Source organism: Aulostomus chinensis, chromosome 1, assembly GCF_037954235.1.
Source record: "Aulostomus chinensis isolate RoL2024-O1b breed Wild chromosome 1, RoL_Achi_v1.0, whole genome shotgun sequence".
NCBI lineage: Eukaryota > Metazoa > Chordata > Actinopteri > Syngnathiformes > Aulostomidae > Aulostomus > Aulostomus chinensis.
Window position 1 is genome coordinate 35,917,823 of NC_141320.1, and position 6,415 is coordinate 35,924,237.

Genomic DNA, 6,415 nt, shown 5'->3' on the forward strand with positions numbered 1-6,415 from the left:
AAACCATCTCATCTAAATCTCCTCTCCAAAAACCCTCTTCTGCAACTTTGTACCAAAGTTGTCTCCTCATCAGGCACCACAGTATCCAGTAGGTTCAGTTCAAACAGTCATCAGTGATTAATGTTCATGTTCAATGATGAGGTTTTGATTTATTCTTCCAGAATCATCTGAACAAACCCTCCTCAACACTGTGAAGCCTTCATCTGACAGGAGGAGTTTCTTTTCCCAGTGATTCCACTGACAGTGAAAAGCTTCGTTCATCAGACTGGTCTGATAGGATCAACTACTGGTTGCTCTGGAGTGGAAACAGCAACCTGTCAGGAAACATTAGTCAGATCAAAGCCAAGATTAAAGCAAGAGCCTCCAGATCAAAGTCAGAATTGATGATGACGTCATCAGAGGGCTTTGATAGTATATTTATTTGTACCTAGAATTCTGTCTTTGATCTCAGGAGGACATGAAAGAAACCCAATTGAGGAAAGCAGAGGAGAACATTCAGCTTCATTAGAAACACTTGAACTGTTGAACAGTAGACTTTGTTAGAAACAGTTTACAACACTGAGTGACAGGATTGAAGAGGGAAGGTTTTTGTATTTTCAGTTTAATTCTAACTTAAAACTGGGCATGAACATTTTTAGTCGTTCATATTCTAATATACAGAGGAAGTCATGACATTCCCTTTTTTTAACCTGTCCTGTTCAGGAAATGGAAATGGAAATTTAGCTGCTATGTTGAATCAGAAAAACCTTTTGAAGTCTACTTTTGCTTCAGTCAGAAAGTGGACTGTTGTTAACTCTCACAATGGTTGGTGATTGTGGAGGAAGACAAAATCCTTATGAACCTCTTTTTAACAGACACACATTCCTAAAGATGCAGGTTCATTTTATTTTTCTTCTTCTAGCAGAGGATGGTTTCGATCCATCGACCTCTGGGTTATGGGCCCAGCACGCTTCCTCTGCGCCACTCTGCTCTGCCATTGACGGAACAGTCCTTGTTTTAGGAGAGCATTATCTGTCTTTGTCTCTGCCCTGCTCCCCTGCTCTCCTGCTCTCTTTCCCCTCATTTAGTCCTTGACATGATCCATGCTCTACAGCTCTGCGGGTGGAATGAAGACCTGCGTCTGCTCTGCCCGTGCCGTCCTTTGTCTCAACCTAAATTGTTTGACCCACCTTTATAATGATCGGACTCGCTCCCGCTGAGCGCGCCAGGCGCTGCAGACAACACAACCAAACTGGCCCCGATCAGGATTTGACAGGCCGAAACATGCCCTAAAAACACCAAGAATAATATCCACCACCTTCTGAACGGGGCCTGGCCCGTCTCCTGCATCAGGGGCCGCCGCAGTCGCGCCTCAGCTGTTCAACAGCTGTTCGCCCTAACACTCAATGAGACAAAGATATAGAAGCTCAAGCTGCTGTTGAGGAGGCCGTGATCCTAGAGTGGTTAGTACTCTGTGTTGTGGCCGCAGCAACCCTGGTTCAAATCCGGGTCACGGCAGCATGAGACAAATTTTTTTGTGTGTATTGATGGACACAAGCCAAGCAGAAACTTCCCACAATGCAATAGGGCGGTGTTTGGTCAGTGTTGAGCAGGCGTCAGTCTGACAACAATGTCATATTATTGTGTCATCACTTGACCAGACCCAAAAGTAGGCTCAGGTATCAGTTTCTTCTCAATGCTAACATCTGCTAGCTTAGTCTGCCTGAAGACCTGCGTCTGCTCTGCCCGTGCCGTCCTTCGTCTCAACCTAAATTGTTTGACCCACCTTTATAATGATCGGACTCGCTCCCGCTGAGCGCGCCAGGCGCTGCAGACAACACAACCAAACTGGCCCCGATCAGGATTTGACAGGCCGAACTCGCGCCGAAATCTTTACAAAAAATCCATTTTTGTCACCCACGTGAAGATGGGTGGGAACATGCCCTAAAAACACCAAGAATAATATCCACCACCTTCTGAACGGGGCCTGGCTCGTGTCCTGCATCAGGGGCCGCCGCAGTCGCGCATCAGCTGTTCAACAGCGGTTCGCCGCCACACTCAATGAGACAAAGACATAGAAGCTCACACTGCTGTTGAGGAGGCCCTGATCCTAGAGTGGTTAGTACTCTGTGTTTTGGCCGCAGCAACCCGGTTCGAATCCGGGTCACGGCAGCATGAGATAAATTTCTTTGTGTGTATTGATGGACACAAGCCAAGCAGAAATTTCCCACAATGCAATAGGGCAGTGTTTGGTCAGTGTTGAGCAGGCGTCAGTCTGACAATGATGTCATATTATTGTGTCATCACTTGACCAGACCCAAAAGTAGGCTCAGGTATCAGTTTCTTCTCAATGCTAATGTCTGCTAGCTTAGTCTGCTACTTTGATGGCTCTGCCTGCTCTAAGGTCCAGACCCCTGGATGTGGTGGTTCCTACCTGAATGTAGATTCTGTCAGCTCATGTTGTTAAATCAACTCACCAGGAACACCAGTAGATTTCAATGGACTGACAATGAGTCTCATTGAATGTTAAACATGTCAAATATGAAGTCATCACCTGAGGAGGTCTGCTGCTGGAATGAAGCTCCAGATATTCACAAGATATTCTAGATCTTGAAATATAGCATTTTTATGTTTGATTTATTGTTCATTAGCCTGCTTCACATTGTTTGATTCTATGTGTTGTATATAAATAGAACTTTGGTCCACAACCTCCACAAACACTCTTGTCCAACTTTTGTGCCCAAATTTTCTCCTCCTGAGGCACCAAATCAAGTCAAGTCATTTTATTTGTTAGAACCAAATCACAACAAAGTTCTCTCATGACTCTTTACTAGTAGAGCAGGTCCAGCACCAAACTGCTTCAATGAATCTACACCCAACAATTCTCCACCAGCAGCAAATCCTGCAACAGTGGTGAGGAAAACCTTCCTTTTAACAGGCAGGAAGGTCGAGCAGATCCAGGATCAGTGGGGACGGCCTTCTGCTTTGACCGGTTGTATTTAAAGCTCCATCAGATTGGAACAACCTTTCCTCCTCACTTTGGTCTCTCACTTCCTTTTCATCTTCAAATCATCAAGCATTTTCAAACATCTGCTCTTGTTTCTGATGCACCTCCCCTTTTCTCTCCAGGATTCACTCTCGACTTGTTCTTGTTTGTTCTCTGTACTGTAAATATGTGGATATTTGTGTATGAATATGCATTGTGTACTTTAATGGTGCATGGAAGCAGTATTTATTTAGATGGGTGTTTAAATGTATGCGTATGTGAACACAGGCCCACTCCTACTTTGCAGTGGGATCTCTGATCATACTTTGTATAATACTGGATGGTGGGGGGGGGCTTTGGGGAACATTGTTGGCCTGTACCTGGATGTATGATGTGTGTGTCCTTGTGTTGAAATGTTTGGTATTTTGTTTAGAATCTACTTTTATTATTGTTGTATTGTTGGTCATTATTTGTCAGGACCCCCTCCAAAATGAGATGGTGCATCTCAAGGGGCTGCCCTTGAAATCAAGAATCAAGAATGAAGGTGTCTGCTGGTCTTGGTGGACCCTCTGCTTCTCCAGCTGAGTCAACAGATTCCTGTGTATCCTGAGTCATTGTGTATCCTGGCTGCATTCAGCACTTTCACTGCTGCAGCCCAGCGTGATTGCCAGTCAGGACAGGTGTTATTAAGAATGGAAGAGGGGACAGTTTTGGCAGGACAAGTTGCTCCACATTCAGGAGATGGTGGGAAGTTTAAAAGCTGCCATAAATCTTGATAACAAACTCCTTCACTGTGTGGTTCAGAGTCCCTGGTTTGATTGCAGCTTTGACCTGAGCAGGTGTTCATCCTCATCTCAGTAACAGGGGACACTTTGTCACACCAGTAGACAAACATCAGCATTCATCACCCAGCAGCTCCTCTGATCAACAGAACAAGCTGAAGTATTCTGGAGAATGAGGGCATCGATCCCTCTACCTCTCACATGCTAAGCTAGCACTCTACCATTGGAGCTAAGTCCCTGCTAATGAGCAGCAGATGATGGAGGTTGACCTTCATGCATGGTTGAATGAGCGTCACCACTTGAAGCTTCTCTGGTTCAACAAACCCTTGGGACCAAGACAGGAATTGGAACCCGTGCAGGTCTAGACCCATATTGAAGATGGTGGAGACAATTGACTGAATGAAAAGACTTGCCCAGACTCCTGCTCACTCTTCTGAACCGACCCCCATCTCTGTGTGGAGTAAACATCAGAGGAGGAGGGTGCAGGTTCTGCTTTGACCTCCTGAGGTAAAGCAGTGGAGATGTTGAGCTTGAAGGAGTTGACGGCCTCCTTCATCTTCTCATTGGTTTGCTAAACTCAGCATCATGAAGTGTTGCTGAAATTCAACATGTCAGCTGAGGCCAGAGATTCCTGCGTTCCCTGAGTCCTTGAGTGTCGTCTCTGTTGTTTGAAAGCACAAAGCTGTTCCTGATGGTCCAGTGTGTCAGATTCTGGGCTCTCACAGCTGTAACTGGGGTTTGAGCTCCGTTAAGGGACTGGTTTTGTGGAGAGAACCAAGCAGAAGAATTGACAGTTTCAGCAGGAAAGGTGACCATTGCTCCACAACCTCAGTCCCAGGATTCATTCCTGCTTCACCCAGCATGGCCCTATGATCAACAGAAATGAACTGCCAGTGGAGGTCCTCAGTAATCCAGGTCATGGTTTCTCTAGATTGCTGTGTTGTAGTCAGGACACTTGCAAATATCAGCCTCTTTCCTCCATGATCTCTCATTTTTTCTGTTCTCTCCATTTCTCCTCTTCGTTTCTACTCCTTGCTGACTGTTGTTCCTCATTTGTGGCAGAGTTCAGTCAGTGGACCGGACATTTTGCCACTAGACTGTCCATCATCAGGGCATTTAACATCCAGGACTGGCTCCCAGATCATCGCCATGACCTCATCCCCTGCACCAGTGGACAGTTCATCAAGGATGGCAAACATGTGGGTCTCAATTCCCCTCCATCTTTGTAGGTTGGTTACATTTCCTCCTGGTCTTTAATCCATCTTTAGTTGACATTTTTCTGTTGAGCCCAGTTTGTTGACTGTCAGGCTGTCTTACTTTTCAATGGCACAACAGCAGACAGCAAGAGGGTTGCTATGGTGCAGTTGGTAAAATCCCTATCAATGGTCTGCAGAAATATGCTGGGAGTTCTTTTTTTTTCATTAACAGAAATTCAAAGACTGACCAAGGACACCAAAGCTCAGAATTTAGAGATCAAAGAAAGAAATCAAAGACAGACCCTGAAGATCAGAAAATGGCACAGATCAATGAGATCCATGGACTCATCAGTGAAGGTTTTCTTTGTTTCACGGTCAGTTTTTGTCGTACTGGTGTGATGATGTCAGGCCCTTCACATTCAGTTCAAACAGACTCCAAAGTGTAGCTGTGATGCAGAGGGCAGCAGCCTTGTGCTTGGTTCCGTCATGGTTCTCTGCATTGTTAGCAAACTCACCAAAGACCTCCCTGAAAGCAGGATCATTTTCCCAGAGTGCTTTTTTGACCAAGTACCAATTTGTCCCTCTTTAAAAAAAACAACAAACAAAGATGAGGTCAGACTGAGATGGACGAGATGATATGGATGTGATTTATGGCTTTCAAACTCCAAATATTCAATTTTTCTTCAGGGCTTTTGAGAGGTTCTGGGTAATGAATGAAAATTTAAGTTGGACTGAAACGACATGCGGGGTCACTGTGTGTGTTTACACGTGTGTGTATTTCTTGTTTTATTGTGTTGGAGACCATTTCCATCATCAACACTGATCAGGAGTCCCCGTCCTCATGGGGACCAAAGACCGGCCCTGATGCAGCGCAATGCAGTTTGTGAGTTCTTGCATGAATTTCAGAGTCAAGGTCTGGATTGAGTTTAGTTTCAAATAAAGATTAAGATTCAGTTGGTTAAGATTAAGATTAAGATTAAGGTTAGGCTGCACATAGAATGAAGTTGATCGAATGTTCTCATAAGAATAGCTGGGCACACCTGAGTGTGTTTACATGCAGACTTCCTCTTGTGACAACTGATGTCATTGGAAACCATCTTGAGGACATTTTGAGAAAGTTCAATCTTTTAGCTGCAGGTACAGTGACTTACAACACTGCAACAACAACAAAAAACACCCTCCACAAACACTCTTGTCCAACATTTGTGCCCAAATTTTCTCCTCATGAGGCATCAAATCACTACAAAAACAGCCATGAAGTTGATCTGGTTGGCACTGGTATTTTTTCTTGCAGCAGCTCATTTCCAGCTCTTAACAAGAACTCAGGAGTGATTCAGGAGAAGAGTTTCAGAACAGCCCAGGTTGGGGACTGGAATTTTGAAGTTTCCCCTGGAACCAAACAACCTTGGGAGGTAAAACCTCCAATCCTAGCCACTCAGATGCAGCAGCAGAAGAAGCTGTCATCTACCCTG

The 6,415-nt window shown here is 44.9% G+C and overlaps 1 non-coding gene across 1 annotated transcript; it reads right to left on the reverse strand.

The window, feature by feature from the left end:
- Positions 1–898: 898 nt before the first annotated feature.
- trnam-cau (transfer RNA methionine (anticodon CAU)) lies at positions 899–970 on the reverse strand. The gene has a single exon. It is a non-coding gene; the product is annotated as a tRNA-Met (tRNA).
- Between the last annotated feature and the right edge of the window lie 5,445 nt (positions 971–6,415).